We start from the raw sequence: 10,240 nt of genomic DNA on the forward strand, positions 1-10,240 counted from the left end.
ATTTATTGGAGAAATTATTTTGGCCACTCCACGTAGTTAAAAGGATATTTATTTAATGGCCTAACTCACAAATTAAGTAATGGGTAGGTCGCAGGGTCTGGGGAAGGTGTAACGCAGTCCAGCGGTGTTCTCCGGAGCTCTGTACAGTCAAACTGCACCGGTCAGCTTCCGGGCACCGAGAGAGCGCCCAGAGAGAGCGCTGGCCCATCCAGCTCTCGGGTCCCCCGGCGCCTCCCCTCGCCCCGCCTCGTAGGCGTGACAGTTGCCAGAGTCTCAATGGGGGTTGGAACTTCCAGATCCAAGCTGGAATGGCTACCCACTACAGTGATCCACCATACAAACTACCAATAGAAAACCTCATGATCATCTCATTACAAATAGACAAAGCCTTTGACTAAATCCCACACCTCTTCTTGGTCAATGTTCTAGAGAGGTTAGGGATACAAGGCACATATCTAAACATAAAAAAGACAGTTTACAGCAAGACCATACAATGCATCAACTTAAAGGGAGAGAAATTCAAAGCAATTCCACTAAAACTAGTTGTGAGACTATGTTGTCTACTCTCTCCATGCCTATTCAGTATAAGTGCTTGACGTCTTGACTCAGCAATAAGGAAACTGGCTCAGTTCACAGGGGTACAAACTGGAAAGGAAGATGTCAAAATATTGACATTTGCAGATGATATGAGAGTATACATAGGTTGCCCTAAAAATTCTATTACTGAACTTCTACAGCTGATAAACACCTTCAACAAAATAGCTGGATGAAGATTAACAACAAAAGAAATTCAGTAGCCCTTCTATAGAGAAATGAGTAGCAAACTGAGAAAGAATCAGAGAAACACCCTTCACAATAGTCTCAAGCACTATAAAACTGGGGTAAATCTAACCAAGCAAGTGAAAGACTTGTATGATTTAAAATTTCAAGTCTTTGAAGAAAGAAATTGGCATAGATATTAGGAGATGGAAAGATCTCCCATGCTCATGTATCAGTAGGTTTAACAATAAAAATGGCCACCCTACAAAGAGCAATCTACAGATTCAATGAATTCCCCATCAAAATTCTAACACAATTCTTCATATATATTGAAAGGACAATTCTGAGCTTCATAAGCAATTGAAAAAAAAACAACAGGATAGCCAAAACAAACCTGAGCAATTAAACAACTGCAGGTGGTTTCACCATTCTACATCTCAAGATATAGTACAAAGCTCTAGTAATAAAAACAAAATGGAATTGATATAAAAACAAACGTGTTGAACAACAGAATCAAATTGACTATCCAGATGTAAACCTACACATGTACAGATAACTGATTTTTTTTTATAAAACCAAATATTCTCTCTGGAAAACAAACAGCCTCTTCATCAAATGGGGCCAGTCAAACTGGATGACTGAATGTTGAAGAAGGCAAGTAGATCCATACCTATATCTTGCACAAAACACATTTCCCAATGGATCAAAGAACACAACATAAAACTAGATACACTGAACATGATAGAAGAGAATTTGGGGAATAGCTTTGAACTCATTGGCACTGGAGAAGACTTTCTGGATAGAACACTGAGAGTTTAGGCACCAGGATCAACAATTAATAAATGGGACCTCATGAAACTGAAAAGCTTCTACAAGGCAAAATAATCGGTCATTTGGAAACAGCAGTAGTGTAAAAATGGGAAAAGATTTTGACTAACACTACATCTGATAGAGAGTTAATATATATTATATATTATTATATTTCATATATTATATATGTTACCTCCAGCCTGGCATGGTGGTATATACCTTTAATCCTAGTATTCCAGAGGCAGAGGCAGAGGCAGGTAGATTCAAGGAGAGTGATCAACAAAATGAGTTCCAGGACCCCTTGGGTTTCTACACAGAGAAATCTTTGTCAAAAAAATCTATCCCTCTAAAAATAACCCAAAATAAACAAACAAACAAAAAGAACAAAAAAATCCCAGTGAGTCTGATAAAAAAAAAACAGATTAAAAAAAACAATTAAAAATGGGCTACACATCTAAACAAAAGTTCACATGACTGAGAATCATTAAAGAAATGTTCCATATTCTTAGTCATCAGGGATATGCAAACCAAAACTACTTTGAAATTTGACTTTACATCTGTCAGAATGGCTAAGGTCAGTAACACAAGTCACAGTTCATGCTGGTAAGGATATGTAGCTAAGGAAACAATCGTACAGCGGTGGTGGGTGTCCAAACTAGTGAAGCCACTGTGTAAATCAGTATGTTGTCTCCTCAGAAAGATCAATTTACCTCAATATCTGCCTACACAACTTTTGGGCAGATACTCTAAAATGCTTCTTTCTACCACAGGGACACTTGGTCAAGCATGTTCTTAGCTGCTCTAATCATAATATCCAGAATATAGGAAACAGCCTAGATGTCCCTCAACAGAGAAATGGATAATGAAAATGAGGTATATTTACATAATGGAGTTTTACCCAGCTGTTAAAAAAGGACATCATGATATTTGTAGGCAAATGAGTGGAACTAGAAATATGCTGAGTGTCGTAACCCATATCCAGAAAGATAACTATGGTATATGTAGTGGTTTGAATAGGCAGGGCACTGATAACCTCATATATTTGAATACTTGGCATTAGGAAGTGTTACCACTTGACAGGGATTCAGAGATGGGGCCTTGTTGAAGAAAGTGTGGCCTTGTTGGAGAAAGTGTGTCACTGCGGATGGCCTTGGGGGTTTTAAATGCTCAAGCCAAGGAAGGTCTCTTTCTTTTCTTCTGTCTGCCTGCATTTGGATATGCAACTCTCAGCTACCTCTCTAGTACCATGTCTGCCTCCTTGCTGCCAAGCTTCCATGTTGATAATGGAATAAACCTCTAAAACTGACAGCCTCAATTAAATATTTTATTTGATAAGAGTAGCTGTGGTCATAGTGTCTTTTCATAGCAATAGAACACTGACTAAGAGAGAAGTTGGTACCAGCAACTAGGGTATTTCTGTGACAGGCCTGACCATGCAGTCATTATTCCAACAATGAGGGATTATGTCAACATTTGCATAGCTATTATTTACCCTTGTGATGATATTACAATGATGGCAGCTATGAAGACCATCAGGGAAGAGGTGTTTTTCTTAACTTGTCAGTTGACTTGGTTTTCACAACATGGATAGCAGGTGAAGAGCTCATACATGGTAAGTGGAAAGGAGAGCCAGGAACCCCAGAGATGGCTCTCTTCTTTCCTGCATTTTATTACCTCCAGACACACAGTTCCAGGATGACTCCACAAACTTTAGTGGTGGTCTTTCACATGGCTCTCATATAATCCTACTTAGAATCAGTCTTCCAGATCCATCTAAGGGTGTGGTTTATAAATATCCTACATCCTTCTATTGTCAACCACTTAGATTGACCAGATTCAGCTTTTCATTAGCTCATATTCTTTATCCTCCACTGGTGGATTCTATCCTTAAACTTAGAACTGCCATGCTCATTTTGCTGGTCTTTAAAGGTGAAAGATTTTGCTCACTTCCATGAAGTGCAGAATGTGATCTAAAGAAACCATAGAGGGAAGGGCTTTGAATGGATCCTCCTCTGTAGTGTGATCAGCGATATGTTCCCTTCACCTCATATCTCCCCAGTTAGTCCTGTCTTAGAGAGACTCTCTAAGCCTAAAGCACACAGAAATAAATTCAGATTCAATCAGCTCAGCCATTCCCAGTCTGGCTCTTCTGTAAGTCTGGCTGCAACACTGCTTTCTGTCAATATGGGATAAATCATAATTGGTTTTGACTCCTTGATTATTTATTCATCTGATAGACTTTTGCAGATGACTAATTAGTAGCATGGGTGACTCTTTCCCAGGTGAGTTCAGAGTCACTGGAGTAGACATCCCTCCATCATATGTGTCATTTGAAGGTTTTTGTTGGTGATCACTTCAAGAACCATTGTTTGTAAGAAACATGCTCTAAATTGTGAGTCCTGTGCTTCAATGAGCATGCTCCTAGAGGGCAGGTGTGACTTGTCACAGAGGAACTAAGAAACCTTGGACAGTAAGCTTAGGCTTTGCTCATAATGTTTCTCATTTATGGAGAGGCACAGGTGGAGCTTTTCTTTTTCCCGTTGGTAGGGTTTTCACAGGGCAAACTGATTTAGTTACAAAAATACTCAGATTCCCAAAAGTAGGAGGTACATGTATTAAGCCTGGAATGGGATGGCCTCCTAGCTGACAGAGCCACTGTTCATTAAAGGAAAACAAAGCAGAGGGAAGCCCAATGAAACACACACACACACACACACACACACACACACACACACACACACACACACACACAATCACACGACTGTCTAGCACATATTCATACACCTGAACAGACAGGAGGAATCAGGTGCAGTATCAAACAAATACTAAACCATGGGGAATAGCCCCATGACACACCTCTCCTATATGTCCACACAGAAAATGCTTTAACAAGACATTCCTCCAGACTTGAGAGGGCAAATAACTTTCTAATATGTTTCCTTTTCATGTGGAATTGTCAGAGTCCTCTGAAGTGTTTGCAGCAATTGATAAAGGGAATCATGAATGCCTAGATTAAAATGAGCACACCCTGGAGGATCCAACTCAGAAGGAGCCAATATCCGACAGTTCAGAGACTGCCACACACTCCTGCTGTTAGGACTCCCACAAACCCCTGAGCTAAACAAGCACAGTATGTACACAAAGGACTTAGTACAGACACGTGCAGGCTTTATGATGGCCTCTTCAGTGTCTGTGAGCCCCTATGAACCCTGTTTCGTTGACTCTATGAATTCTGTACCCCTTGTGTCTTTGATGCCTCCTACAACCCGGCTTTTCCCTCTTCCTTGAGGTTCACTGAGTTCTGATCAATGTTTGGCTATGAATCTCAGTATCTGCTCCCAACAGCTGTTGGAGAAATCCCAACTGATGTCCAGTGGACTAGGCACCAATCTCTGAGTATACCAGAATTCATCAGGTATTGTCTCATTGATTGTGTGTGTGTGTGTGTCAGTGAAGACACTGCACCAAATTCTACAGCAGAGCACAGCTGGATGGAATAAAATGGCCATTTTCAAACAGAAACACCACTGGAATCCATAAGCTGATTTTACAATTTTTATTCATTTGATATGACATTTTATTTGGGTATTTTAATTACTTGAGAAGGATGTGCCCATGGAGACAAGAGGAGGACTGAAGAAAAGGTCCTCTGCAAGATCAACAATTGCTTTTGCCAACTGAGTCATCTCCCCTGTCCCAAACCCTGAGTTTGGAGAAAAACTTTCTTCATTATCTTTGCTTTTCTTGTAACCAAACATTCATGTTTGTTTTCTCCTTTCTGAGTCCTTGACCATATCTTCTGCTCTGTCCAATCCAGATAGGTTTCTCCAAAGACACCCTGTTGTAATGTTCTTGGTGCCAGCAGTTAAAATGAATTTCACATTCTAACTCCTTAGAAAAAAAATCAAAGCAGTATAACAACCGGGTAGAGGATGTGTAGATTGTACCATAGTGGAAGACTCCCCCTCCCTCAACCTGACATTGACTCCTTTACATCTGTATTAAGCATCAGCCACCATGCTGTTATTCCCTAGTTTCACTGGAAAATTTCCACACATCCCATAGTCTACCCCTGTATCATTGGTAACACCATGACTGCTGCTTCTGGGAGACAAGTGTAGGACAAGGTTTAGCAGGTCTTAGGATCGCTTCAAGCATTTGATAGGGTGCTCCAGGAAAGGGCAGTGAGCAGGCCTGGAACCATAAGCTTCAACCACTAATTGGGGATATAAGCCCACCATTGTCTTCCAGTCTGAAGTCTCAGAAACCTCAGAAGCATGAGCTGTAATGAAATCCAGTGTCTGGATTTTCAGCTGCCCTGAGCAATGGAGGTCAGCCAGAAAGAGAGTGTAGGCAGCATTCTCCACAGAGAGGTCCCTGAAGAGGGCATCCTCACACATGATCTTCAAACGCTCCAGGCCATACTTGTCAGCAGCTGCCAGCAAGGCAGCTGCCATGCTATTGAGGTCTGGTGCTGTTCCTGTGTAAATGAAGTCCATCATTGCGTTGAAGACTTGCGGCTCCAGATCAGGGATCTCAATGCGATTCTTTCTGCTCTCCTCCATGTCATGTTGAAACATGGCTCTGAAAACTGGAGAGCGAGCTGCTAAGATGGCCTTGTGAGCCCAGAATTCCTGGCCAGCTACCACTAGGCAGCAGTCTGTGAATTGGGAATTCTTCCACAGCTCTCCTAGCTCATCTGCCAATGTGCATCTGGGAACCAGAATTCCCGGCTTCTTGTTCTGCTCAGAAAGGCTCAAGGAGACCTGGGCCATGCTCACCTTGCAGACAAGGGTGAGCTCGTCATCTGGGAGAAGCCAAAATGCATGGGACAAGAGAAAATCTCGAAGAACAAACTTTTTGTAACCCCAGTCCTGGCCTGGAACGAATCTAAAAGCTCTTGGGCTCTTTTTGACATTCGTTTTCTCTCCTTCGTTGCTTATGATCCAGAACTGGAACTTTGCCCAAACAGGACTCTTTAGAGAGCTGAGCAACACTAGGTAAACTGACAGGTAATCTGCACTTTCTTCATCGACTCCATTAGGGTGTACTCTCAAACACCATTTGTCATTGGCTCCTATTGAGAAAGTGGGGCTTCTAATGCTTTGCCGCATTTCCTCAGCAACAAAGGGGAAGTTGCTGATGGTCCACCTGTAGGAGAAATCCTGAATGCTGATTTGTGTGTGGTCCCATCTCTGGGCTACCTCATTTCCTGCCATTTCTTCTGCAGGTAGTTTGAAGGTTCAACTGGATTGAAATTGAAGAACTAGCAATTGTTTTCTCTTCACCCTGAGAAACACAATAACAGACAGGATTTTAGTTTTTAGTTTTTGTTTCTCATTTATTCCCTTCTCTACGAGGCAGAAAAATTGGGTCTCTGATATTTTCTATGAAGATATCAATACTAATTTAAGAGAACAGAGTCTAGGCTATTTGATAACACTTACATCACTCCATTATTTTCTAGATTGAATATTAGGTCAATAGGTGACTTGTTTTGACAATTATTCACAACTTTTGGGTAGTTTTGATCATTCATTCTGGTAATTCATATAAAAAATGTTGCAAGAGGGTTCTCTAGAGGAACAGAATATATGCAAAGAATCTCTATATATATATCAACAATTGGGATTTGTTAGAATTATTTTGGTCTGCAGTCCTGCTAATCCCAAATTGCCTTTAAAGGGAAAGACTAAGATTCCAGTACTTACTCAGCCCAGGACTTTGGATGTGTCTGGTGGTCTTCACTATATGCTGGTGTTCCAAATATTCTCTATTGCCAGGGATGGGATGGACTTGCTGCAAGGTGAGGGCAAGCAGGCAAATAGCAAAAGCTTCTGGCTTCCATGTCCTTTTATATGCTTCCAGCAGAGGGTGTGGCCAAATTTAGGGTGTGTCTTCCAACCTCAAGATCTGGATTAAAGGTGTGTGTCTTCAGGCCCTGAGATCCGGATTAGATGTTTGTTTCTTTTTACTTCCAAAGTCTGTCCTTGAAATGGATCAACCCACATCAAATGAAACAAAACACTTCTCACTATTATGACCTCCACTTTAGGGTTTTAGTTAATTCCATGTCTTGTTAAGTTGGGAACCAACAAAAACTACCACAAGTGTATTTTGCTTATTGTGGATTCATATTAAATAAAATAGGGTAGGCATCCATTCCTACACAGCTGTTATTTCCTCTTCTCAGGGTTTTACACAAATTTTTCCCACTAACATGAACAGGAAAGAAGTGGTTCCTTACCCTGTGAGGGGTCTCAGTTTTCACAACATGGAGGTCAGGGTGGAAGAATTCATATATGGTGGTCAAGAAGCAGAGCCAGGCAGCAACTCTGAAAGTGGCAGTATTCTTTAATCCAGACTCACATTCCCTGGGATGGCTCCACACACTTTCATTGGTGATCTTGCCCCTCCCCCTCCGATAATTCTCCTTGGAAAACCTGCTCTTGATCCACTAAGGGTGTGCTATGAGACGAACCTCAATTCTCAGTTCCATGAAGCTGACTGCCATGATTCAGATTTTCAATACCTCATAATTTTCATCCTCCACTGGTGAGTTCTGTCCTCTTTAAACTTTGAACTTCCATGCTTACTCTAATGGGCCTTAAAAGTGAGACAGTATTCTGGTTTTCAAAGGGTGCAGAAAATATTCAACAGTTACTGAAGAAGGCATTTTGAAACAGTTCTTAGAATGTGATCTGTAAAATGCTCCCCACATCTATCACCTCTCTCTAGTTCATCATGTCTAGAGGGATTCACTAAGCCTTGAGGACAGAAAAATGCCTTCAGTGATTCAATCACCTCAGCAATTCCCAGTCTAGCTCTCCTGAAATTCTGGTTCAAATGGTGCTCACCTCTCAATCCACGATAAATCAATCAATTGGTTTTGATCTCTGAATATTTGGTTCCTCATTTAGGAACCTTTGGCAGGTGGCTAACTAGTAGCCTCTGTAACTTTTCTGTATGTGTTCAGGATCAGGATGGCAGGATCAGATATTTCCCTCAAATATCTCATTTGTAATGAAGTTAGAAAATTCCTGCAAGACCCCTCATTTGTAAGAGAAGTGCTCCACCTGTAAGTCCGGAGCTTCCATGAGCATGCTTCTGCAGAGTGGGAGCAATTATCTCAATGGGGAACTGACTCCTGCCTGGGTCTCAAGTACAAGATCTTTTCATATAATTTCTCATTCCAGTTATGGAACAAGTGTAGCTTTGATTTCAGGTGGGTGGTTCTTTGGGGGACATGGCATAGCCAATGTGATTCAGACTCCCACCAGGAGAAGACAAAGCCTTAAGCAGCAGAGGTGTCCACACAACAGAGAAAGCCAACAGTCAATAAAGCAAAACTATACTAACAGTAACTTGCAGAAAGACTTATAGACAAACATACACTGAGAAAGAGAGAGAGACACAGATACAGAGACACAGAGAGAGAAACAGAGAGAGACAGAGAGGCAGAGACAAAGAGAGACACACAGAGAGAAGAGATTGTTTGAAAATGGATTTAGGAAATTAGAAAGTCCTTCTTAGCCAGCTGGCAAACACATGAGGTATTTGGGATCCTAGTGTAGCTTTGAGCCTTTCTGAGTGTGGGATTCAAGAAAAATCCACATATTCTGGGTTGACAATCTTCAGTTAATAAGAAGATAGCCCAAAGTGGCACTAAGGAAGCCAAAAGTGTTACTATATTTCAAGCAAGGTTAGAACATTTAGGGATATCCCTAGAACTATGGACGTTGGTAGATGAAGCTTTTGTTTTAGCTATGGCAGGTGTTACTGTTTTTTTTTTTTTTACAAAAGTGCTGGGTTTTACTCCTTGAATGGTACTTCCTTCATGGAGACAGTTGTGCTTACTTCTGGGGGCCTGCTAATGTATGATCCCTCTTACACAGGCGGGTCAGTGAACCATGAGCATATGGTATCTCAGAGGCTGAAAGAAGCTGTTGGATCCCCTGAATAACTGGATAACTGCATTACTGACTGTTGTCAGCTGACTTGTTTATGAAGTGAGTTGGATGACACCTTCTGGAAAGGTATTCAACACCTTTGACTGCTGAACCATTTCTCCATACCATCACAGTTACTTTCTTAAAGAGGATGAAACAGCTCTGAAAGACTAAATCCTTTCTAAATTATGGTGGTATTCTATTTGTACTGAAATGTGATTTTAATTGTATGTTAATAAATAAAGTTGCCCGGGGATCAGAGCTATTAGAGCCATAGAAAGAGCGTGGCAGTGGTGGCACACACCTTTAATCCCATAGATCTCTGTGTGTTCAGGGATACAGCCAGCATTGGAGACTTATGCCTTTAAGACCTAGAGGGCTGTACTTACAGACAGTGACAAGGCAGTCATGTGTTTGGGTTTACAACCAATGAGAAGGCAGAACAGAAATACTATATTAAAAACAAGCACACAGGAAGTAGGTGTCTTTCGGAGAGGTAGGAGCACCGCAGGAGGTAAGATTTTAGCTCCGAGCTCTGACGTCTTGGCTTTCTCTTTTACATTGGTTCTGTGTCTCTTATTTTAATAAGACAGTTGGGTACATCTACACTAAATCATTGGCACCTGAAATATGTTAGCAGGAATTCAGAGGTAATCATGAATTTATTCCTATTTCTTTCTTTCATTTTTTTCTTAGACATAATTTTTTTATTCTTTTTATTT

The 10,240-nt window shown here is 41.1% G+C and overlaps 1 pseudogene; it reads right to left on the reverse strand.

Annotated features, from left to right (window-relative positions):
* Positions 1 to 5,708: 5,708 nt before the first annotated feature.
* LOC143273764 (speckle-type POZ protein pseudogene) lies at positions 5,709 to 6,788 on the reverse strand (annotated as a pseudogene).
* Positions 6,789 to 10,240: the final 3,452 nt, after the last annotated feature.

The sequence above is a fragment of the Peromyscus maniculatus genome, chromosome 6 (genome assembly GCF_049852395.1).
Source record: "Peromyscus maniculatus bairdii isolate BWxNUB_F1_BW_parent chromosome 6, HU_Pman_BW_mat_3.1, whole genome shotgun sequence".
In the NCBI taxonomy this organism is placed as follows: Eukaryota; Metazoa; Chordata; class Mammalia; order Rodentia; family Cricetidae; genus Peromyscus; species Peromyscus maniculatus.